General features: G+C 55.7%; 8 non-coding genes across 8 annotated transcripts; 3 read left to right on the forward strand and 5 right to left on the reverse strand.

Annotated features, from left to right (window-relative positions):
• Positions 1-212: 212 nt before the first annotated feature.
• TRNAC-GCA lies at positions 213-284 on the reverse strand. The gene has a single exon. It is a non-coding gene; the product is annotated as a tRNA-Cys (tRNA).
• A 1987-nt stretch (positions 285-2271) lies between these two features.
• TRNAS-AGA lies at positions 2272-2353 on the forward strand. The gene has a single exon. It is a non-coding gene; the product is annotated as a tRNA-Ser (tRNA).
• A 1642-nt stretch (positions 2354-3995) lies between these two features.
• Positions 3996-4089, reverse strand: TRNAR-UCU. The gene is made up of 2 exons: positions 4052-4089; positions 3996-4031 (listed from the first exon to the last, which is right to left on the reverse strand). It is a non-coding gene; the product is annotated as a tRNA-Arg (tRNA).
• Positions 4090-8382: 4293 nt separating this feature from the next.
• Positions 8383-8577, reverse strand: LOC120376382. The gene has a single exon (XR_005587264.1). It is a non-coding gene; the product is annotated as a U2 spliceosomal RNA (small nuclear RNA).
• Positions 8578-14302: 5725 nt separating this feature from the next.
• Positions 14303-14375, forward strand: TRNAR-UCG. The gene has a single exon. It is a non-coding gene; the product is annotated as a tRNA-Arg (tRNA).
• A 997-nt stretch (positions 14376-15372) lies between these two features.
• Positions 15373-15444, reverse strand: TRNAQ-CUG. The gene has a single exon. It is a non-coding gene; the product is annotated as a tRNA-Gln (tRNA).
• Positions 15445-20752: 5308 nt separating this feature from the next.
• On the reverse strand, positions 20753-20826 carry TRNAI-AAU. Its single transcript has one exon. It is a non-coding gene; the product is annotated as a tRNA-Ile (tRNA).
• A 111-nt stretch (positions 20827-20937) lies between these two features.
• On the forward strand, positions 20938-21010 carry TRNAA-CGC. Its single transcript has one exon. It is a non-coding gene; the product is annotated as a tRNA-Ala (tRNA).
• Positions 21011-24944: the final 3934 nt, after the last annotated feature.

Below are 24944 nucleotides of genomic sequence, written 5' to 3' on the forward strand. Positions count from 1 at the left end.
TGTGTCTTCATGTGCCTTTGTTTCATTGATGAAAACATAAACTAGACTCTTAGAGGATTGGAACTGATTTCAGCTGGGGGACATATTTGCTAGATTTTTATGCATTTGCACAGGAAAATGTTGAGTGTTTCCATTCATCCCTAGTCAGTGGAGCTCCTGAACATAATGGAAATGGATATGCAATTACTTTTTGTTGAAGGACCAGGCTTTTAAGGGGGTACTTGGATTTGAACCAAGGCCCGTTTGATCTGCAGTCAAACACTCTACCACTGAGCTATACCCCCTGACAATTACATTGGCAAGTCAGTGATCTTAAGTATCTTGAAACCTGAGAGTGGAGTTTGTTTCTTCCACACCAGTGTTGCTGTCTGTGCATTCCAGAGCTATGGGGTGAGTGGGAAATGCCCACAACTAGCTTGTCAGTATCAAGAAAGGAGCAGCCGACATCAGGACCAACGAGACGTGTTGGTGGCGCATCAGGAAGAACCCACACTCCCAGAGACTTCTCGGCGAGGGCACGGTACACAATGGGGGCTACCTACCCGCCACGTCCCATCAAGGGTCTTTCTAGTCCCACTTCAGTGTTACCCAATTTCTAATCAGGCTTTGGCCCAGATTCCCTCCCTGAGTGGCACCAGCACATACCTGAGCCCCCTGCTAGTGTTAAATCTGCCTTGAGCTGGGACCCAGCTTGGCAAAGAGCCTGCAGCCCCCTCTATGCTGGAGGAGTGAGAGCAGCCCTGGCACTGGGCAGGGCAGCCCTGAGGGAATGAACCCAATGTGCCCGTGAGGCCCTGATCCAGAACCTCTGCCAGGCAGCTTGTGCTGCTCGGGCGTCTCTAGTCTCCAGTGAGGATTCAAAGCTTCTCTGCTCCAGGGGAACCCCTGGGGGAGGGAGGCAGGGCTCCTGCAGGATAAATCTTCCTGCCGGCAGAGCCCCGGTCCCCTCCTCATGGGCACAGGGCATTGCACACGGCACCCACCACGTGCACACACCCCTTTGTGAGGGGAATCAGCTCTGGGATATTGGGGTCAAACCCTTCCCACCTCGTCCTGCAAACCTTCTCCTGGCTTCAGTGAGGGAATGGGGGCGTGAGGGGCTAGTGCGGTAACAGCAGCAGCGTGGTCGTGGGGCTTGGCCGGTGGCTGGGGCCAGTCGCCTGAGCATGAACCCAGCCGACCCCAGGAGATGAACCCGGGTCACCAGCCCAACCCACCACGCGGCTGCTGCCGCTGCCCCGTTAGTGCGCGAGCTCCCACAGACCACGCTGGGAGAGCCCCAGCTGCAGGAGACGCCCTGAGTGCCTGGCAGGGCCCAGCTCCTGGCTGACCTGCACTGCTGGGGGTCAGGGGGCTGGGTGACAGGGGGGTGTTGGCTCTGGGGTGGGACTGTCACTTCCCCCCTGCCAAGCCAACAGGATCACAGCAAACGAAACCAGCTTGGCCGGCAGGGGAAGAGATCAGTCCAGGGCCTGGTGCATTCTGGGAGCAGGGGCGGTGCAGAGAAAGGGCAGATACGGGGCAGCTCTGAACACTCCGCGCAGAACTGCCTGTCCTGTCCCGCAGCCCCTGGTACAGGGGGCTTTTAGCCATAGTTATAATCAGGCCAATAAATTGAAACAAATCCCTGTTAAATCATTGCTCAGCCCGAGTCCTTCACCCACATTCCTTAGGGCATTGGGTGTTTCATTTCCTGCCTCCATTTCACACAGAGACACAATTTCCTTTGCACAGATCCATGAACAGCAAAACCTCCCTGTGTCTCTGGTCTGAGCCAGGGCGTTCGATTCCAGTGAAATCTTCTCTCCTGCAATGCGATGGTCAGACAGAGGGGACGTGGCACCTGCATCCCTGCCAGGGAGATATTGGCTCGGCTCTTTCTTTCTGCTGCTGTTGTTAGTCCATGAAACATCAAGGGTGGAATGCAAGGCTCAGTTCATGCACCAGCCCCCTGAAAACTTTCAGTGCCCCAGAGAAATCCTGCCCCCTGCTATTGGAACGATGTGCTGGAGATTTGACTAGGAAAGGGACTGTCTGAATTGTCAGAGTGGGGAATGAACAACAATCTACAGCAATGTCATTAACACAAACACACTCTCATCCTGCTCCAGCCGGAAGGGAAATGGGCAGGAATTCTCGCTGTTCACCCAAGGACACACTTACACTGATGCACAGCCATGAATGTGCTGGGGAAGCTGGTCTGAGCAAACAATTTGAAGAGACATTTCAGTGAGAACTGAATTATCGTGTAGTAAAACAATTATACATCAAGTAGTTGTGGCCGAGTGGTTAAGGCGATGGACTAGAAATCCATTGGGGTTGCCCCGCGCAGGTTCAAATCCTGCCAACTACGCAAGCACTGCACTGTTATTATGATTACTCTAGTTTTAGTGCCTGAGCATTCACAGTGCAAACTGGAGCTAAATCTAGTTTCACTCTATCTACACTAAAAATGCTGCTGTGGCACCTGCTATAGCACTCTGGAGTAGACAGTCAGTGGAGAGGTTTTCTCATCCCTGTAATAGCTGCATTGACAGAACAATTCTTCCTTTTCTTTAGCACTATCTAACCAGGGCTTAGGTCACTGTAACTATATGGGTGGACGGGGGGTTTCATACCCTGAGAGACGTCGCTCTGCCAGTGAAGTGCCCAACGTACACCAGCCCTTAGATCCCTTTTGGTATTTCAATGCAGGCACTGACCTGTGAGAGGAAAACATCAGCTCACAAACACAGAGACTGAATTCCCCACATTTAATCTCGCTGCACTTTCCAGAAAGTCACGAAATTCAATTCATTCTTGCTAGGACAGAGAAAAAATAAGTGACACTAAGTTTTTGTCTTGGTTAAATAAAATTAAGTGTTTAATTAATATAGTAAAAATCTGTCCTGATTCCTCTAACTAACACCACAGCGTGAAATAGGAACAGAGACAAAGCTTGTCAGTGATGACTAATTTTGCAAGTGATCTTTCCATTAGTAATTTCCACGCTGCCCCCATTGGAGGTCTGGGCATCTCCAGTGTCATTGCTCTGCATTCACCTTCCCCTAGAATTGTTCTCGGACATTCGCCTTCCTCTGCAGCATGGGGCTCGGGTCACTTGCTGGAGGATTCCCTGCCCCTTGAGGTCTTTAAGCCATGATTTGAGGACTTCAATAACTCAGACATAGGTTAGGGGTTTGTTACAGGAGTGGGTGGGTGAGATTCTGTGGCCTGCGTTGCGCAGGAGGTCAGATTAGATGATCATAATGATCCCTTCTGACCTTAAGTCTATGACTCTATTAATCTATTCCCAAATTTGGAAAATTGTGCAGTTCAGAATGTGAATAGTGACCCCGTCTCCTTCCTGCACCTGCTCTACATTGCTCCACAGCAGCTTCTCCACCTGCAGTCACCCCAGCACTGCAGTGCAGCTGCCCAGGGTTCAGCAGGAGCCCCTGGCAAGGACAGTGGGTGCAGCTAACAGTTATTAACCTCCCAAAAATACACTAAAGATCCCTCAACATAACACCTGAAGGTGAAATATGAACAGAGACAAACCTTGTCAGCAAAGGCTCATTTCCCAAACGATCCTCAAAATGTTACTAATTCCCACCCCTCCTCCACAGGAGCTCTGTGCAGTGTAACTGTTCTGCAGGCAGCTTCCCATTAAATGCTGTTGTGGGACATTCCCAGACCTGGAAATGTACCAACGACAGAATTTGACGAGCAAACCTGGCTCCCCGCACCAGGCGGGATTTGAGTGTTTTGTCCCTGTCACTTAGTCTGTGTCAATAGTGCAGACGCCATGGGCAGGACTCCAGGCTCTGCTTGAGGGATCCTGGCACAGGGGCTGTGGGGGAGAAAGGATTGTAGATTCTGACCTGTGCTCTGGAGAGGAGGTAATAAGTGAAGGGGGCATTTCTGCCTCCTCCCCTCCTCAATGTCCCAGGGCTGGAATTCCACATTCCACAGGCCAAATGAGGGGGTGATGCCACTTGGCTAATGAAAACCAGAGCTCCAGGTGAGGCTTGAACTCACAACCTCAGCATAGCTCCTCTCAGCACTGCCCTAGAAGTACTGTGCGCTAACCAATTGCACCACTGGAGCACCTGTTAATTAAGCTTCTCTGAGACCCCTAGGTTGATACAGGCGACGGGTGACCCAAAACATTCTCAGTGGGGTTGAGAGCAGGTAGCAACAAGTGTTGTACTCGGTGGGGTGGATTTTTCTTAAGGGTTCCAGGCCCCATTTGACCCTTTTGTTCTTCCCTGTGTAATAACAGAGCTGGTTAAGACTCAATGGAGAGCCTTGCTGCAGACCAACAGAGCTGAAATCACTGATAACCAGCTCTAAGCATTAGTCCTGCTTTGGGACAGTGTCTCTCATGCAAGAAACTGCCCAGTCTGCACTATCAGTGAGGCTCCCTCACTAACAGCTGAAATCAGGGAGAGCTGTGTGAAGTGCAGGGCCCCAGGGGTGCCTGGACAGGGGGAAACAACACCCCAGGACTTTTAAAAATGGGAGGGCTCTGCCTTGCCACTTTGTAATGACTGTGAGGGGGAGTGAGGGGGGAGGGGTGGAGAGCAGTGAGCGGGAGGAAGGGGTCTCGGGCGAAGAAGCAGCGTAAGACTGGGTCCTTGGGAATAAGGGGTGGGGCAGGGGCGTGGCCTCAAGTGGAAGGGGTGGGGCTACTGTTTGGGCTCTGGTGGCCGCTACTTTTAGGCAGGGCAAGTGTGGGGGGCAAGTGGGGCAATTTGCCCCGCAAGCCCTGGCCAAGAATCCCTTCCCTGGCTAGAGGCACCTTTTTAATTTTTACTCACCGGGCGGTGATCCGGGTCTTCGGCGACACTTCAGTGGTGGGTCCTTCAGTGCTGCCGAAGACGCTGAGCGAGTGAAGGACCCGCCGCCACTGAAGACTCAGCCACCGCCCAGTGAGTACAAGCGCCGCAGCGGGAGGCGCCTTTTTTTATGTCCGCTCCCCCGCTTTGCCGCAGGCCCCCGAATCCTCTGGGCGGCCCTGCTTTTAGGGAGCCTGTTCCGCTCCTGGTGGGACCACAAGACGTCCCAGAGCAGAGAGGGTGGCCAGCAGAGCAATGACAGGGGGGAACGGCAAGGGGCCAGCAATGTGGCCAGACAGCGGAGGGAGAGAGGGGCTTTCCTCCGGGAGGTGAGAAGTGAACTCTGGGTTTTCATTGACCCAGGCCAGCAGCTGTGGGTGAGGTGCAGTGAAGGTGTGTGTTCATGTATGTTTGCAATTGTGTGTGCATACGCATGCGCTGCTGCCTTCTGCCGGCGCGACAACCGTTTCTCTGTATGTCACAACCCCCATACCGTCGACCCCGGTGGTGATTTCCCCATCTTACAATGGCTGGCTGGCCTGACTCTTCTCCCCTCTGTGAAGTGTGGCAGGGGCTGCAGCTCATCCCCTGTAGGGCAGGAATGCCAAGGTGTGGGGTGCTGGGCTCCAATGCACCTGGAGAGCAGCTCAGGTGGGGCAGGGCAGGGCATGTGGTGTCCGTTCTGCATTGCCTGGTGCTGGGCCATTGCACAATCCCCAGCCATGCCGCACAGCGCGCCCTGAAAGGGAGTGGGGGGCCAAGCAGATGATCCAACACGAGGGGATCATTCTCATGGGTAGCTGTCCAGTGGCAGTGAGTTCCACAGGCCTCGGCACAGGCTGTGTGGGGCAGGAGGTCCTTGTGTTGGGAGCAGTGGGAGTGAACTGCGTGCAGTTGTGTCTCTGAGCACGATTGTGAATATTGTGGTGTGGGGGGGTGATTGTGAGTGCGGCTGGGGGTGTGATTGTTTCTCTCTTTGGGGTTGGGCTAGCATGTCCCTCTGGGTGTGTTGTGTGTGAGTGTTCTTGGGATTGTGTGAGTCCCTTTGTGAGTCTGTGTGTGTGTATGTCAGTGTCACTTGCTGCAAAGCCATTTCCTACTGGATACAAACAGTGTCTCACCCCCCCTCCCCACACACACACACAGAGCGGGGCTCAGCCCCACCAGCAAGGGGCAGCAGGGACACACACGTCTCTCCTGGTCCATCTTGGACAATTTCCCATCACGACCCGGCACAGTGCTGGTGCCCCCACACGGGGGTGGGCAGTGACTGGGCAGGGCTTTGGGGGTGGGCACAGCGGGGGGGGGCTGGGGGAAGGACTCATTCAGGTCTGTCCGGGGGTGACGCTACCCCTGGGCAATTCCCTGGTGGCACCCACCCCTAAGGCTGGCCCTGGCTATGGGCTTCAGAGGGAGTGACCAGACCAGGCGGCCATGGAGAGCTCCAGCCCCTGTTCTTCCCTCCCAGCTTCTAGCAATCAGAGGCCAGGGACATTCTTATGACAGGTACTGCTCAATAACGAGCCAAAGTACATTCATATTCCTCATCTGAGTCAGATGCCACCAACTGAAGATTGATTTTCCTGTCTAGTGGTTCAGGTTCTGTAGTGTCTGCATCAGAGTGTTGCTCTTTGAGGACTTCTGACAACATGTTTCACACCTCCTCCCTCTTGGATTTTGGAAGGCGCTTCAGATTCTTAAACCTTGGCTCGAGCGCTGTATCTATCTCTAGAAATCTCACGTTATACCTTCTTTGTGTTTTGTCAAATTTGCAGTGAAAGTGTTCTTAAAGTGAACATGTGCTGGGTCATCACCCAAGACTGCCATAAAATGAAATATATGGCAGAATGTGGCTAAAACCATGGAGCAGGGGACATACAGTTCTTCATCAAGGTCTTCAGTGACAAATTAACGCATTATTTTTTAATGAGCGTTATCAGCATGGAGCATGTCCTCTGGAATGGTGGTTGAAGTATGAAGGCATAGGGATGTTAGCATATCTGGCATGTTAATACCTTGCAATGCTGGCTTCAAAAGTGCCATGAGCGAGCCTGTTCTCACTTTTAGGTGACGTATACAAGACACGGGCAGCATTATCTCCAGTAAATGTAAACAAACCTGTTTGTCTTAGCGATTGGCTGAACAAGAAGTAGGACTGACTGGACTTGAAGTTTTACATTGTTTTCTTTGAGTGCACTTCTGCAACAACAACAACAAAATCTACATATGCAAGTTGCACTTTAATGATAAAGAGATTGCACTGCAGTACTTTATATTTTACAGTGTAAATATTTGTAATAAAACTATATATAGTGAGCACTGTACACTTTGTATTCTGTTGTAATTGAAATCAATATATTTGAAAATGTAGAAAAACATCAAGAATATAATAAATTTAAATTGGTTTTCTATTGTTTAACGGTGTGATTAAAACTGAGATTTAAAAAATCATGATTAAAGCTAATTGCGTAAATTAATTGTGATTAATTGACAGCCCTAGATTTGAATGTTTCTGTCACATGCAGGACAAGCTGGAATATCTGTTTGCAGGGAAAGAGCCTGGGGGGAATTGTGCTGTGAAATTATTTCCTGTTCTGACATGTCCCCAATTGCCCTTTTTGCCCTAACAGGCTGCAGCGCAACATCCATGTTTTGCTCCAGCTCATTCCATCCTCCCAGGGGCCGGGGAAGGGAAATGGCTGCAGTGGAGCCAGTTGAGGGAGGGATTATCAGGGAGTTGCTGGCGGGTTCCCTTGGCGGTGAGAAAGGGCAGTAAATACACAGGGGGTGGGAACTTCCAGGGAGGTTGGTCTGGGTGGGAGAGGGCAGGAAATCCCCAGGGTGGGGGACAGGGTGTGACAAACCTGCTGGGATTTGTTTACTGTGAGGCTCCAGCATTTCTCAAGTGTGGCCACCAGGGGCTTTTATTGTGGCCACAGCCTCCTGGGCTGTAATTGAGGGGGAGTCGGGGACAGCAAAGCAGCGGCTCTTCCCCCGGGCTGCCTGCAGGGGCTGGTCCCTACCCCCTTCCGGAGTCATAAACACTGTAGGAGCCGACAACCAGCGGGAGTTCCCCTCCTCCCCACGTGCGGTGGGGCTCAGGCTTCAGGCTTCTGCTCTGGGATGGTGGGCGGCAGGCTCAGTCAAGATACATGGAACGTAGGCTGGGTGGAGAGAAGTCTGTGTAACTCATCCAGATATTGATATACATGTGACCTCAAATATTGCCAATCTGTGTCCCCACCCCACCGCACACACACCCCCAACCAACCATCTCCCAAACAGACCCTCAGTCCGGAAAGCATTCGTCCCTCATGTTGTTGAAAAGACTCATAGCAAACAGAAGAATCCCAGCTTTCAAAACAATCCTCCAGCAAAACAAAAAAACTCACATCTGTAGACTCAGCAAACACTCATAAGAAATTTTAACAATATGTTGTTATGAAGAAACCAAAATGCTAAAGAGGCCTGATTTTTCAACTCCTTTAAAAAAAATCTTCTCAAATTAGCATCTTTAGAGTAAAAGTTTTTCTGCTTTTCTAACCAGACAATTCTCCCCAGAAGGAGAAACACTGGTCCTGGAGACACTGCAATACCAGGTCAATACATGGGGTGAACAGAGCAAGCACCTATTCCATCCCCTTGTTTCAAAAATCAATTTAACATACAGTCCTCAAATAAAGGACCTATCAGATATTAAACTGATAAGAACAGACACTGCGCTTTTGATCTTAGCTCTAAGGAGCGGAGAAGCGATGCTGAAAGTCTCGAATGCTAGGCAGCCACTCTTCCCCCACTGCTTTCTACTTCAGCACGAAGAGCTCCCAGACACGCACCTAACACCATTCACGACACTTGATAACTAGGTAATTCAAAGTGATGATCACTTCCCCGAAATGACTCCACTGGAAGAATTCAAAGCAAGAGCCCTTAACACACAATTCTGTTCAAAGACAGAGAAGTCTTTCACCCTCCTTCCTCTTGCTGGTGTCCCTGTACATGCCTAATTTGCATAAACCCACCCACTGACATGTGACTAACAATCTCTCACTGTTAACTCTTACAGCAAAACAGGCCAAAGAAAGCCTATGCAAGCGCTATCCCACAGCCCCACTGCTCTTTTCTGCTCCTTCTCAAATGTACAGTCATCAGGCACACATAAGATAGTTTTGCTCCATACCAGTCCAGTTCCTTGTCTAACCACTGCACACACATGGTATAACCCTACTCTGAGCTGATTCCCGACTTTTGCGCTCAATCCAGGAAAACGAGTATTGAGAGAGAAGCTGTGCAGGGAAGTCTTCCTCAACTTGCACTCCACTCCCCAAGGGCCTTTCGGGCTCTTCTGTGGACTTCAGGTTCCATTTGATTGCCAAGGTTTATGGTCTTATTAATTAGCCATCTCCTAATGCAAGGATGCTACATGTCAGACTAAAGATCGATTTTCCAAAAGAGCTGAGAAACAGAACTAAAGCTGAGCACGAAGTGTTACATTTACATGAGCATCCAGGTTCTGACTGTGCCCTGGCAAGTTCAATGCTTCCGAAAGAAAACTGAAAATAAGGAGCCCGTCAGGGCCCCCTGCTAGCACCCAGATCTAGTCAATCTGTAGGGAAATAAGGAAAAGGCGATGAATAAAGAAGTCAGGAAATAACAAGCAAATGAAGAACGGATTTCTCTCCAATTTACCATCTTCTCAGCTACCAATCAAAGTTAAAGACCTAAAGTCAACCTATCGGCATAAGTACAGGTGGTTGAATGGAAGTTAAAAGGAGCTGCTGTGGCAAGTGTTAGGAGCCTGCAAGCAACATGCAGATCATTTTAAAATGCTGCAATTAGAGGCTGCGACAAAGTTCCTCCTCTACCTTGGTGGGTCTTGCGCTTATTGGCAGATTTTCTCACCTCAGTGATCTTCCCCTCTGGTGGAACCCACAGTCTGGGTCAACTCCTGTGTCTGATCAGGAGTTGGGAGGTTTGGGGGGAACCCGGGCCCACCCTCTACTCCGGGTTCCAGCCCAGGGCCCTGTGGATTGCAGCTGTCTATAATGCCTCCTGTAACAGTGCATGACAGCTACACCTCCCTGGGCTACTTCCCCATGGCCTCCTCCCAACACCTTCTTTATCCTCACCACAGGACCTTCCTCCTGGTGTCTGATAATACTTGTACTCCTTAGTCCTCCAGCAGCTACACCCTCTCACTGTCACTGTCACTGTCAGCTCCTTGCACCTCTTGCTCCCAGCTCCTCACACGCACACCACAAACTGGAATGAGCTCCTTTTTATCCTGATTAGCTCTGCCTTGATTGGCTGCAGGTGTTGTAATCAGCCTGTCAGGGGTGCTGAAAACCTGTGAACTGTACCCAGGTGTGTTCTCAAGCAGTGTGAAAACGTGCAATTCCCGCTCACACTGCACAGGGGCAGCACAGCTCCGGGGTTCTCTGGAATCGCACAATAATGCTGGCTTTGTTCCCACAGCATCTGGAGCTTTTCACAGTGAGACATGGGGGTGTTGCAGCCCCCGCCGCAGCCCTTGGTCCCGCACCTCTGCTTCTCTGCAGGGAACTTGTTATGCCACGAGGGGGTGCAGGGAGACTGTGCAGGAGACCCAGGCCCACGCGCTGAGCAGTGCAGCTCCAGTGCTGTGTGCGGGATTCATTTCTGCTCTCTGATAAAACTGCTCCAGGCTTCTCTGTCCAACTAATATTCATCCAGGCTCCCCGGCGCTGTTAGTATCTGTCCAGAGCTCTCGCCAGCCCTGCCCCAGGAGAGCTGGGCGCTCGCCCTGCTCTAGGAGAGCCAGGCAGGCCCTGAGCACTAGACGGTGACCCTAGGCCAGTGGTGCCAGAACAATCTGTATAGTGGGGGGGGGGGGAGGGGCTGAGCCACCCAACCAACTGTAACCCCTGGGTGTGATGGAAACCACGTCAAGCCAGGGGCTGCTGCAGCCCCCCCAGTTCCAGCCCCTCTGCCCAGGCAGCTCCCCCAGCCTGACACACACACCCAGCCCCTGCACCCAGCCCACCCCAGGGCTCCTCAGCCCAGAGGGGAGCCCCCCGGCTGAGTGGGGAATCAGAACCCCCCGAAATTACCCTGGGACCAGCATGATCTGCCTCCGCCCTGCCCTGCTCTGCATGTATTCGGAGTGAGTCAGTTTCCCTGTCCCAACATGTGTCCTGCTCTGTGTCTCTTCTCCTCCCCAGTTCCCTCCAAACCACCCCATTTCCCCTGCACCCCGGGCTGGGTCTCTGCCAACCCCCCGTCTCCCCGCCGGCCCCCAATATCTCCCTGCCCCTACAGGTCTATAGGGCTGGATCCCTCCCTCCCCCCTTCTCCCCTGATTTCCTGCCTCTGGGGGTCTATGGAGATGGGCCTTTTCTCTGCCATCCCCTCTCCTGCCCCCCCATATCCTGCTGCCTCTAGGGGTCTATGGGGCTGGGTCTCTCCCTCCCCCCTTCTCCCCCCAAACCCTTCCCCAATATCTCCCTGCACCAGGCTGTGACGTGCTATGACGTGTGCTGGGGCTGTGACGTGTGCTGGGGCCATGGCCGGCTCCAGGGCTTTTGCTGCTCCAAGCGGCAGGGAAAAATAAATCCATGATCTCAATCGGCGGCAGCTCCACCGCGCCACTTTCTTCTTCGGCAGCAATTTGGTGGCAGGTCCTTCCCTCCGAGAGGGACCAAGAGACCCGCTGCCAAAGAGCCTGACGTGCCGCCCCTTCCCCTGGGCCACCCCATGCACCTGCTTGCTGAGCTGGTGCCTGGAGCCGGCCATGGCTGGGGCTGTGACGTGCTGTGACCTGCTCACTCCCCGAGGGCAACTCACTCACTTGAAACCAGCAGGGCAGAAGGTGTCACATGTCCATGGGCGGGGCTATGCAGATGAGCAGTGTCTGGCGGCAGGACGGGGAGCAGCGAGAGGAACCGAAGGAGCCCGGCGGAGAGAATTCTCTGTGTGTGGACAGAATCCCACCAGTTTTCTCTGTGTTGGGGGGAGGGGAGCAGATTTCATGATGTCACAGCCCCTGGGGGAGGGGTTTGAATCATAAGTCCAAAGTGGGAGAACAACTCCCCCCACTTGTGCTCAGTCTCCTCTAGGGGGCTGGGCTGGGATCACTAGGGAGGGGAGCCCAGGAAAAAACAGTCTCCCCTATGGAACCCAGGAGTCCTGGCTCCCAGTCCCCCTGCTCTAGACCCCCTGCACTCCCTGGGCCAGGGATAGAACCCAGGGGTCCTGGTGCCCAGCCCCCTCCTGCTCTGACCACTCGACCCCACTCCCCTCCCAGGGTGGTGCAGGGGTCACTGGGTCTGTGTCTCAGCTCTGCTAAGGGCCGTGACTGATTTTCCCAAAGTGCTTCCTTCTGAATCCAGCACATCTGCCCCCCCCTGCCCGGTCGCTGCCCACCCCCGTGTGGGGGCACCAGCACTGTGCCGGGTCGTGATGGGAAATTGTCCAAACTGGCCCAGGAGAGACGTGTGTGTCCCTGCTGCCCCCTGCTGGTGGGGCTGAGCCCTACTCTGTGTGTGTGTGTGTCTGTGACACTGTTTGTATCAGTGTGTTGCTGGGCTAACTAGTAGGAAATGGCTTTGCAGGATTTTATATTCTGCCGCAAGTGACACACACACACACACACACACACACACATGCACAAAGGGACTCACACAATCCCAAGAACACTCACACACAACACACCCAGAGGGACATGCTATCCCAACCCCCAAAGACAGCAACAATCACCCCTCAAGCCACACTCACAATTACCCCCCCACACACACACCATAATATTCACAATCGTGCTCAGAGACACAACAGCACACAGTTCACTCCCACTGCTCCAAATACAAGGACCTCCTGCCCCACACAGCATGTGCCAAGGCCTGTGGAACTCACTGCCACTGGACAGCTACCCATGAGAATGATCCCCTCATGCTGGATCATCTGCTTGGCCCCCTGCCCCCTCTCGGGGCGCGCTGTGCGGCGTGGCTGGGGATTGTGCAATGGCCCAACACCAGGCAACGCAGAACGGACACCACATGCCCTGCCCCGCCTCACCTGAGCTGCTCTCCAGGTGCATCGGAGCCCAGTGCCTGCACCTTGGCACTCCTGCCCCACAGGGGGTGAGCTGCAGCCCCTGCCACACTCCGCCGAGGGGAGAAGGGTCAGGCCAGCCAGCCCTTGTAACATGGGGAAATCACCACCGGGGTCGACGGTATGGGGGCTGTGACATACGAAGAAATGGTTGTCGCGCCGGCAGAGGGCAGCAGAGCATGCACACACACACACAATTGCAAACATACACAAACACATGCATGAATCCAGCCACACACACACAATTGCTAATATACACAAACACCCGCACAAATCCAGCCCACACCAACACAAGCCTGGGAGCCAGGGGAGCAGAGCAGGCTGGGGCTGGGTCACTCCCCTTCCCGCAGGAAGTAGCCAGCCCCCCTGGTCCCATGATGGCCTGGGGCCAGCCCCCCTCTGCTTCCCCCCACGGAGGCCTGGAGCCCCAGCCTGCTCTGCTCCCCTGGTTCCCAAGCTTGGGGGAGGGGGGGAACCGCCCCACAGCACTCGCCGGCGGCGTGGCTGGGAGCCAGGGGAGTGGACCAGGCTGGGGCTGGGTCACTCCACTTACCATGCAGTGAGTGCAGGGGCAGGGGGGGTGGGGCTGGGGCAGAGCAGGGGCGGGGGCCATGGGGAAGAGCCGGGCAGCCCCCCCTGCAGCAGCTCCCCACCCCAGCTCACCTCCATTCCGCCTTCTCCCCTGAGCACGCCGGCGCCGCGCCACTTCTCCCGCCTCCCAGGCTTGCGGTGCCAATCAGCTGTTTAGTGCCGCAAGCCTGGGAGGGGAGGAGAATTAGAGCGGGGGCGGCGTGCTCAGGGGAGAAGATGGGGCAGAGGTGAGCTGGGACAGGGAGCGGTTCCCCTGCACACACACTCCCGCCCCATTACTTGCTGCGGGCAGCCCTCCCCCCGCACCACCCCCAGGCCCTGCCCCAGCTCACCTCCACTCCCCCGCCTCCCCTGAGTGCGCTTTATGGTGCCCCAACCACTTGGCACCCTGGGCGGCCGACTAGTTTGCCTAGTGGTTGCACCAGCCCTGGACACTGCCTGTCAGCAGGATTCCTCCGCCTCCTCCTCCTCAGTGCGACTAAATCTCCGCACCTAGACAGCCGGTCCGTCCGCTGCACCCCAATCCCCCATGCCTGAGCCTCCCTGCCAAAGCCCTGCACCTGGCTCCAGAGAATTAAGTCTCACGTGTCGCTGGGAACTCGACTTCTTGTGCCCAGAGAGTCTCGGCCCCCCTCAGTAGCTGACCTGAGAAACACAGTGTCTGCAAAAGCAGCAAAGAGTCGTGTGGCACCTTATAGACTAACAGACGTATTGCAGCATGAGCTTTCGTGGGTGAATCCCCACTTCGTCGGATGCGTCAGTGTCGGCCTTTCCCAAAGAAGTGCCTGGAGGGCCTTTTTCTGTGTGACCATGTGGCCTAATGGATAAGGCGTCTGACTTCGGATCAGGCGATTGAGGGTTCGAGTCCCTTCGTGGTTGTGCTTGTGCAGTTTTACCTTTGGGCTGAACGTCCTGCTCCCTTCAGGGCTGGAACCTCTTCTTGGCCGCTCCGGCCAATGCTCCGGCTTCAGCTAGAGCCCCAGGAAGGAGTTGGGGGTTGGGTGTCACAAAGGCTGGGGCATGAGCCCCAGGTGCTTCCAGTCTCGCCTTTGCCCTTCCTGACTTGCCAGAGAAAATGGGCAGCTGCCTGGGCTAGCGTGTGGAGCAGTTTCCCTCTGTCCCTGTGCTGGAGGGGGGTTGCTACATGGAGCCTGGGTGTTTCTCTGCTTCTCGCCAGCTGGGGAAAAGCCTCTTGGGGTAAAATCTCCTGCCCCACTGCCAAAGTGAGCACCTGGAGTACGAACGGTCAGAGGCCCCACCATGGGGGCTGGCCCTGCTTTCCTACCGTCTTGTGATGTTGGCCACAGAGCATCAGCAGCCGCCCTGCATGCTGGTGACCTTCAGTGGGGGTTTGGCATGGCAGGGAGCAGCCTGGCTGGGTGTCTTTGTGCCTGTCTGAAGGTCACACATAGGCATGGTCCTGCCCTCCTCTAGCCCTGACCTCAGTTGCTCTGTGGCTTTTAAGCCTTCCCTTGGAGCTGTCAGCACCAGCCGCCTCTGCTCTAGGTGCCCAGAGGAGGAGAGGTGCTGGGCTCCAGCCTGGGAAGCCTGGCCCTGGCCCTGCTTCCTTTAAATGCCATGTGGGCAAGAGGAAGAGCTGCAGCTACAGGGACCAAAGTTGTGGACATCAGGTGAAGCAGCAAGAAACCCAACATCAGGTCAACCCGCAGGAATCTCTAGCCAGACGGTTAAGTTCTAGGACCCCACCCTCTAGCGGCCCAGCTGGACCAGAGACCCATCGCCAATGACCCTATCTCCAATGGGCACCAGTGACCCAGGAGGAGGAGGAAAAAGCATCCACTCTAGTTCAGCCAGGGAGAGAGTAACAAAGCACATGGCGCTCCAAAGCTTTGCAGCAAACCACTGTATCTGCCAGAGGTCCCACTGAGATTTGAACTCAGATTCCAGGATTCAGAGTCCTGAGTGCTGCCCATTACACCATGGGACCTGCTGCTGTTTTGCTTTCTAGACCCCTGTGACTCTCAGCTGGCTGGTTTGCACTCTGCACTTATTGCTTCCCACCAGCGGCTTCCTCTCGCGGGACTCTCTCTCCTCCTCCAGTGACTGTGGGCCTGCACGGCTGGATCCGCGGGTCCTGCCCTGAGTCCCTGCATCCTCCTGCTTTGTCTCCATTCCCTGCAGGCTGCAAAAATGTCAGGGGAGGCTGCTCCTCCCTTCACTCGATGCTCCCGCTCATATCAGCCAGCTGCAGCCTCATCTCCTGGAACTCAGGCAGCTGTCGCTTGATCCGATCGTACAGTCACACGCTGACTGGCTCCCCTGCCTGGATGCTCTTGTGGAAATCCCACAGGCGACACTGCAGGACTTGGCACTGTTGGTTTCTTTAATGTTGTGGTGTTTGCACGACTGCCAGAACAAAGCCGCCAACTCCTCCCTCACCGACTCCCACCAATCCCCCTGGTTGCCATAGAACCCTCTGATGCTTTCCCGTTCTGCCAACACCGCCAGGCCTCGCCCCCCTGCTCCTTCATCTTGGAAGCTCTGGATGTTCAGCTTCACTATCCTCTGCCCTGGGCCAGGGATGGGGCGGCTCCAGGCACCAGTGCAGCAAGCTGCGGGGGGCGGCCTGCCGGTCGCTGTGAGGGTGGCAGGAGGTCCCCTGGTGATGCGGATTAGGTGGCATGCCTGCGGGAGCTCTGCCAGTGCCCCAGCTGCAGCCGCAATTCGGTGGTGGTACGCTGAAGGCACAGGACCGGCGGACCTGCCACAGGCATGCGGCCGAATCCGCGTTACCAGAGGACCTCCGGCAGGTGTTGGGATAGATCTGTATGACATTATACACTAATGTTAGATGTGTAGAAAGTGTGACTAGAAAGGAGCAGTGTGACGGTGCTGCCCGTGGGAGCCAGCTGAGGTCACTCAATCAGGGTGAACTCCAAACAAAACGGGGCAGACAAACCCCAAACGCTGGTGGTTATTCTAATACTTAGATTTACCAACCAGCACAAAACAGCTTCTGTAGCACCTCACTGGTTACTCAGAATCCAAACCACGCAGTTCCCTTGAAGTGCCCAGCCTCAGGCCTCCGTCCAGACATACACGTCAGATATGATGATGATTCCTGAAAATCTGATCTCATCACATCAAAGAAAAGGTTCTTCCAATCCCAAAGGATCAGCCACATACCCAGGTTCAATTATAACTTAGATCTTACCCAAAATACACGCTACAGCCAATTCTTATTAACTGAGCTAAAATTTATTAAAAAAGAAAAGAGAGAGAGAGAGTGTTGGTTAAAAGATCAATATACAGACAGACTTGAATTCAATTCTTGAGGTTCAGATGCATAGCACAGATGAGCGTGTAGTTGCCAAAAGTCCTTTTAGAAATAGTCCAGAGGTGATAGTCCAATGTCCATATTCAGGGTGACTCCAGTCATTGACTCGGGATCTCAATCCTTATGGCTTAAGGTTTCCCCCTCTTAAATCCCAAAGCAGATCTGAGATGAAGCAGGATCATGTCCCAGGGTTCTTATATATTTCCAGCAGCCTTTCAGCCTGAGAAAACAACAGGCTTAACTTCTTCTCCCAAACATCCTGGCAATTAGCACAGGGTAATTTACCCATTAAACAGTTCGGATCCAGGTTAGCACAACCTTCAAAGAGACACAGAGACAATAATACTATATCACTCAAGTATCATCATAAATGTTAATATTCCTTTTTTGATCTTTGAATTAAAACTACAGCAATAGACAAGACTTGTTTGCTGACATCACAAGCCCTGAGCAAACATCTCCCCTTCTACCTCTAACAATGCAGACTTGCATTTCAAAGCTCTATTCATTTACAGATCTTCCTAATCAGTCCTTAAGGTTCACCCATGGGTCAGGTCAGTGGGTGAAGTGAGTTAATTAACTCTTTCTGGCCCTGTCACCTTTCAATGAAATATTATATTACACTCATAACGTCACTGGAGGTCAGGACTGGGATAGCAGGGGCTGCAGGTCAGGAGTGAGGGGCACCAGCAGAGCTGTGAGTCTGGAGGTCAGGACTGGAATGGCAGGGGCTGCGGGTCAGGAGTGAGGGGCACCGTCAGAGCTGGAGGGAGCACAGGGGGCTGCGGGTCGGGAGTGAGGGGCACCGTCAGAGCTGGAGGGAGCACAGGGGGCTGCGGGTCGGGAGTGAGAGGCACCAGCAGAACTGTGAGTCTGGAGGTCAGGACTGGGATAGGAGGGGCTGCAGGTCAGGAGTGAGGGGCACCAGCAGAGCTGTGAGTCTGGAGGTCAGGACTGGGATGGCAGGGGCTGCGGGTCGGGAGTGAGGGGCACCGTCAGAGCTGGAGGGAGCTCACCAACACCTTCAGCTGGCACCTTTGCAGGGCAGGGCCCAGGCCATCTGTTGCCTGGAGACAGGGTGTCGGCCATTCTCTGTGCAGACGGCATCACACTGTCCCTCTCGGGCTCTACAACAATCACACCCCCTTATCCCACCATCTAGAGCCTTGAGAAATGCATAGGGGAAACTGAGGCACCCACACAGTATTCAGAGAAAACATTAAGCACATTCCCACTTCGTAACACCTGTATACGACCAGTTACATACTTTGAAGGGTGTAAAATAATCAAATATTGTGCTAAATAAAATGATACTCCAAACTGACCAAATTTAAGTTGCACGTTTTTCCCCTCAGGTGAGGGTTCTGGGGTGGGGCTGGGGATGAGGGGTTCACAGTGCAGGAGCATGCTCGGTGCTGGGGGTGCAGGCTTTGGGGTGGGGCAGGGCTGAGGATGAGGAACTTGGGGTGCAGACAGGCTGCCCCAGGGCTAGGCCAGAGAGGACTCCCATCACCACCACTGGCAGCAGCAAGCTCCAGGAGGGACCCTCCTCTCCCCTGCCCCCACAGCACACTCACTCTGCACCACAGTCACTGCACATGCTCCTCGGGCCCCTCTCAGGTCCAGAAAGCTCACTCACCTCCTCTCTGATGGGTACTAGGGGGTGGGGGTTGCCATCACAGGTGGCCTTCCATGTTGCTGCCCTCACCATAACTTCACTGTGGATGGGGATGGGGCTGCCCTTGCCCAGCATGGGGCAGAAGTGGGGTCTGCAGGGTGGTGGCTATGGCGGGGGGAGCAGGGTGTCATAAAATTCACCCAAGCCCCAGCTGCTCAGGTCTAGGAAGCCTCCCTCTCCCATCCCCCCTGTGGCGGGTGGGTTGGTGGGTGCTGGGGGAGGGGGCATTGCCTTCCCATGTGGCTTCCTGCCTCCCCTGTGCAGCCTGCTGCGCCTCACTGTGGGTAGGGGATGGGGCTTCCCCGTCCCCAGCGTGGGGCAGGAGTGGGGGGGGCTGCAGGGTGGTGGCTGGGGGGGGACAGGGAGAGCAAGTTGTCACAAAATACACCCAAGCCCCAGCTGCTCAGGTAGGTCTATGAACCCCCTCCCCCATCTCCCCTGTGGTGGGGAGGGGCACTGCCTTCACATGTGGCTTCCTGCCTCCCTGACCCCTGCTGCAGCCTGCTGCCCTTCACCACAGCCTCACTGGGGGACGGTGGGAGGGGATGGGGCTGCCCCACCTTCCCCAGCGCTGGGCAGGAGTGGGGGCTGGGGCTGGGGTGGGGGCAGGGGGGGAATCATAGGGTCAAACACTCACGGAAGCCCCAGCAGCTGCTAAGGTGAGTGATGTCTGTCTCCTGGCCGGAAGTCCCCTCGCGTCTCCTCCAGGTAGGGGCAGGGGAGGGGAGGGCTGCCAAGCACGGCACGGCCCCCTCCACTCCCCTCCCGCTCCTGAGGTGCTACAGCACCAGCAGCTTGCACTGCTGTTATGCTGTAGCCCTTAGGCGGCGGCAGCAGCAGCAGCAAGGGAGAGAGATGCGCGCTGCGCACTCTTTACGTTCAGGCAGGGAAGCTCCAGGGCGGGGAGTGGGGGGAAGCTCCAGCCCTGGCGGCGGCGGTGGCAGGGGGGGGAAATGAGAGGCGGGGGGGGCGCTCCAAGCAGGGGAGACACCTAGCTCCAAATATTGGGGGAGCAGAGCCCCTGACTGAATATTCCTGGGGCTTTAGCCCCAGGAGCCCATATAAGTTGGTGCCCCTGGCCTCCACGAGTGCCGCACTCTGACCAGCTGAACCAGGCAAGCCACGGGAAGCTTCTCAAGGTCTTCCCCTGGTGTGGGCTTGGATGCGAAAAGCACCTGGCCGTTCATCAGCTGTTGCAAGAAGTGTCCAGAGTAGGAGTAGCGATGGGGCTGTAGCTTTCCACAGCATCTCAATTTGGGCAGCTTTCCATTCCCCTTTTCTGTGTAATGTCCCTCGCACGGGTTTCACTTGTGGAGCTGTACGACTCTGGCAGGGTGGCCATTTAGAAATCTTTTCCTTGCTTTTCTTTTTCGCCTGGCCCCAGCGTTAGGACCGTTTGGGTGTTTCAGTGTGTGTGTTTTCCCATTTGGAAGTTTGGAAGGGGAGCCGAAAGAGGCGTCTTTTTCACAAGCAAGTTGGCTTTCTGCACAGGTAGGGCCCTTGGCCATAAAGCTTAGCTCCATCAGTGCGTCTGCATGGGGTTCCTCCAGTACCTCAAGAGCCCGTGCTAAACTCTCGGTGTGGGCGTTTGGCTTGCGCCAGTCAGAGTGCCGTGCCTGCGTCTTCCCAGGGCCGGCTCCCGTGAGGCACGCATAACTTGGGAGGAAAGGGGTAGAAGAGAAAGCAAGTGAAGCTGACTTTGAGTGGTGGTGCCCCTGGGCGGAGTGGTCCTCCTGCTCCTTCCTGTCGGAGGGGTGGGCTCCAGTGTGGGCTTGGGGGGTCTGGCTGTGGGCAGTGGGAGGATGGTGTCCAGGGAAGTCCCAAAGGTCACCCTGCGCCGGCGGAGTGTGAAGCCTCTCCCCTAGGTTGGGGTGCCGAGTGTTAAGCCTTCCTCTGTGGCTTGGGCTGGGGAGCGTGATCCGGCGTCGGGTCCATTTGGGTGGAGCTGGCGGCCGGCAAGAATTCGGCCATCAGGTCAACCTCTGTGGACAATGGGGGCGAGCCGGCAGGCCTGTGATTTTGCCGCTGGGCAGCCTCAAGCCTGGCCTCCTATGAGCCTGGAAGGCAGCTGGCCGGGCTCACCTGCCTCCTCCCGGGCCCAAGTTCCTTTCAGGCAGCAGGTGGAGCGAGGAGCCCAGGAGGGGAGACCAAGGAGGTGTCCGAGCCTGCCCTGCCCGGTGCCCAGCAGGGCTCTTGCCCGCTCCCGGCCCACCTGGTTTTGGCCTCTGCCACCCCTAGCAGTCAGCCAAAAGAGCAGAAGCCACCCTCTCCCTCCCGCAGTGGCCAGCATGGGGCTTGAACCCATGACCTTGGTGTTATTAGCACCATGCTCTAACCAGCTGAGCTAGCCGGCCTACGGGAAGCCCTCCCTTGCCTGATCCTTTTCGAAGGAGTCACCGGCTGGCGTGGGGAACGATGTGGCCTCCGTTATCGAATGGATGGAAAAGACGCCATCGGCCAAGGTAGGGGAATTAGCTCAAGTGGTAGAGCGCTCGCTTCGCATGCGAGAGGCAGCGGGATCAATGCCCGCATTCTCCAGCGGCAAGGCAGCCGCAGGACCTTCTCTTGCCCTTCTTTTAAAAGCCATGGTCAGTCAGCCGGCTCAGCTCCTCCAGTGGCCTCCATCCCTCTCCCCGCTTGGCCTCCCAAAAAGCCAGCCCTTGCGGAGCACAAAGCTCTTCCTCCCCGGCCCTTCTCCCCCTTGCGCTGACTGGGAGGCTGGAGACAGCTGGGGGAAGTTAGCTCAAATGGAAGAGCATGGGAGAAGTAGTCAGACCCAGACACACATTCTCCAGCCTGCTGTGCTCTGCTGGGCTGGGCTCTAGTGGGGGACCTGCACCTTTCTTTCTGAGCTCTCACTGGAGCACAATCCCTTTCCTCCTCCCTCCCTGCTAGTCTACGCCAAGCTCATTGGCCGGGAGGGAGAGCCACTCAAATACAGAATTACTCACATCCCAGGGGTCCATGAAGGGAATGAGGAGATGGGCGGGGTGGCACGCGATACCAGCTCAGCTGAGACCGTGAGACCTCGCAGCCTCCTGATCTCAGGCAGCATGGCAGCCGTGGAGCAGAGCAGAGCAGAGCACGCAGACAGCTTGGAGACAGCCAAAGCGGGGAAGGGCTGCGTTGGTCTGGAAGAGGGAGTCGGTGGCTGTCTAGCCTGGCGGAGGCAGGGTCGTTTTGCTGTATGCTGGGCCAGGGGCCAGGGAGTCTGCTAGAGTTGCTGAGCTGGGCCTGCTCCTGGCTTTGCTTGGGTTAGAGGAAAGTGGTGAAGATAGGAACGGCCCTCCTGGGTGAGACCGATGGTCCATCTAGGCCACTATCACGTCTTCTGACAGTAACCGATGCCAGGCGCTTCAGAGGCAATGGCCAGAGCAGGCAATCGTCAAGTGATCTATCCCTGTGTTGTCTTCTGAAGTTTGGTGCTTGTTTCTGGGGCTAACTCTCACCCCAGACACACTCCAGGGAGGGAGCATTGGTGTTTGTGCCGAGGAGCGTGGCTGGGACTCGGACCCCCTTCCCCAGCTCTGGGTAGCGCCTCGCCCCCCCTCCCCATTTCAGGCTGTGTTCTGCTTAAGGCCACAGAGCCCTTGCCTTTTTTTGCCCGGTGCCTGAGAGTCAGGCCAGCTGTGGGGAATTAGCCTGCGCAGAGCGCCGCTGCATGCGAGAGGTAGTGGGGCGATGCCCGCATTCTCCGAGCCTGTCGACTAAGGGCTCCTGATGAGCGTGGTGGACGGGAGAGCCGGCCATCTGACTTTTGGCCTTGCTGCACGAGCGGTCAGGCCGAAAATCAAAAGCCATCCTCCCCAGGCCCACAGCCACCCAGGGGCCTCCTCTGCACCATCTTGCCTGAGTGGGTGGAAGTTGAGCCTGGCACTGAGCTGATGCGCTGAGGGTTATTTGCACTGTGCGCTTCACATGGAGGTGAAAACACGGGCACAGATCTTTGAGCACAACCCCGTCCTGAGGAATGGGGCTGCATAAAGAGAGACTGCCTCCTGGCGGGGCTGCAGCGGCTCTTCACAGGGGCAGTCCCACTGCCAATTGGTACCAGAGTTTTGAAAACCTCCTTTTCTGGGCTGGCTCCTCTCTCTCTAGGGAGACTGGTGACCCCAAACTTCCCAGAAACCATCATAGCGAGGCCAACCTGAGCACAGACACCTGCTCAGCACCCCAGGGTGCAGCCCTGAACTCCGGCAATCAGCTACACTCAGCTGCCCACCCAACAAGCGTTACACACAGGAGCCTTCGTGCCCCGCGTGTTCAGCTCCCTCCCAGCACCAGCTTTAAACTCCGCTGCTCAGTTCTAAGCTTTGGCCACACGGGGGCAGCCCGGAGCTCAGCCAACGCCTCCCGTTGCTGGTTGAGTTTCCCGCTCCTCGTGGCAGGTTCACACCCCGCAGGCAGATCTCTGAATCGGAGCCGAACCGTTCCCCAAATCCAGCGCTTTAGCAGCAGCTTTGCTAGGAAAGCGCTGACGTCCCCAAGTAACGTAAGAGCCAGAGCGCTGTGTCCAGGACCTTCTATTGGGCCCCTCACCGTGGTGTCTGTCAGGCGCAAGGAGAAACCAGGGAAATGTTTTCATGGCGTTTAAGGGCAGAAGGGGCCATTAGCTCAGCTAGTCTGACCCCCGAATAACACAGAATTACACCATGACACGTATTGATCCCACAGACCTTAGATAGATCAAAGGGTTTCAGCCCTCAGGACGGAGGCTAAACTGGGTGCCAGAGGCAGCGAACAAGGGGCCCCCAAGGCAATGGCAGGGAACTGACGAGGTGAAATATGCCCAGATGATCCCAGCAGGCGACCCACCCCCATGCTGCAGAGGTGGGAATCCCTGTTCCTCCTGCCCTTAAGAATCCCTGGTGGTAAGTGGGTCCCCCCAGTTCCCCAGATAAGAATCCTCCATGTGGTTTTCCTGGCTTCACCTCCAGATAAGAACATTGTGTGGAGGGGGTGGGAGGAAGGTTGTCTGGCAGATATGTAAAGGGGGACTGTGTCCCCCTGTCTGGCCCAGGCTCCTGGGAGGAAGTGATCTCAGTGTGTCTGGCTGTCTCCATTCCGCCCACCCATAAGAATCCCTGGTGTGTGGGTGCACCCTAGACCATTAAGGATCTCTGGTGGGTGGGTGTCTCTCTCCCCCTAGTCAGGCGCTCTGGGGCGTGCCTGTATAAAAAGAGACTTTGACTCACCCAGGCTGGGCTGCCATCATGGAACAGACCAGGTCCTTCTGTGGAGGGTTTGCGTTCCTCCAAGGACGTGATCTCAGTGTGTGTGTCCCTGTCCCTTCAACCCTTAACAATCCCTGGTGCGTGTGCGCTGGGCCCCATTATAATCCCCTCTGTCTTACCCCCATGAGGGATCCGGTGGATGTGGGTGTTCTCCACGCTACTGGGGGTGTCTGGTGCCCTGTCCTCCTGGTTAATAGTGGAGTGTGTGGGTGTCCCCGCCCATTAAGGATCCGTGTTGTGCATGCCCCGTTCTTCTCATTAAGAATGGTGCAACGGAGCATATGGGTGTGTCCCCACCCCATGAACTAGCTCCGTGTGTGGTTCCCTGCCCCCATCCAGGCTCTGTGGGTGTCACTGTTCCGCTTTTCAAGACCCGTGTTGCAGGGGCGTCCTCTCCCCAAGTCAGAATCCCCAGCATGTGGGTGCTCCCATCCCCTCCAGGCTCTGCGGGGGTCTTAAAAGAGACCATGTCTCACTGTCTTGCCCAGGCTACGCTGCAGGGGCTACTCACAGGCACAACCCCACTACTGATCAGCACAGGAGTTTTGACCTGCTCTGTTTCCGACCTAGGCCGGTTCACCCCTCCTTAGGCAACCTGGAGACCCTGAGATTCCCCAGGATCACCATATTGATGCTGAACGTAATGCAGACACCTGATCGGCAGAGCCCCCTGCAGCCCAGAACTCCTGAGCGCAAGCGATCCGCCAGCCTCAGCCTCCCCAGGCGCTGGGATCACAGGCACCAGCCAGGGAGCCCGGCTTATTTTGCTGCCTGGCAGCTGGAGCTTTAAACTCTGCTTGTGAGCTCTGTGCCTTGGTCAGACGGGGACAGCCTGGAACTGGGAAATGCTCCTGCTTCCCCCGCCCCCCTCTCATGTCGAGCTGCAGGCGCCGCTGTCCTGCCAGGTAAGATCCCGGATGTTTTGGTGCCCCCATCCCCCGCCCAGGTGTCCGGGTACCTCTGCCCCCCATACAGAATCCTGGCTGTGTGGGTGTCCATCCCTCTGCAGAGGATCCCGGAGTGTGGATGCCCTTGTCCCTCTCTAGAAGATCCTGGGTGTGTGGGTGCCACTCTCCCCCCCCGTAGATCTCTGGTGGGTGGGTCCCCAGGGTGTGAGCGCTCCCATTCCCCGATACAGGCTGGGGGAGGGGGGTTGTATAACTGGCTCTCCCTGTCCTGCCCAGGCGGTGCTACAGCAGCTGTTCACAGGGGCAGCAACCCCACTGTCACCCTGCAGC

The sequence above is a fragment of the Mauremys reevesii genome, linkage group 12 (genome assembly GCF_016161935.1).
Source record: "Mauremys reevesii isolate NIE-2019 linkage group 12, ASM1616193v1, whole genome shotgun sequence".
NCBI lineage: Eukaryota > Metazoa > Chordata > Testudines > Geoemydidae > Mauremys > Mauremys reevesii.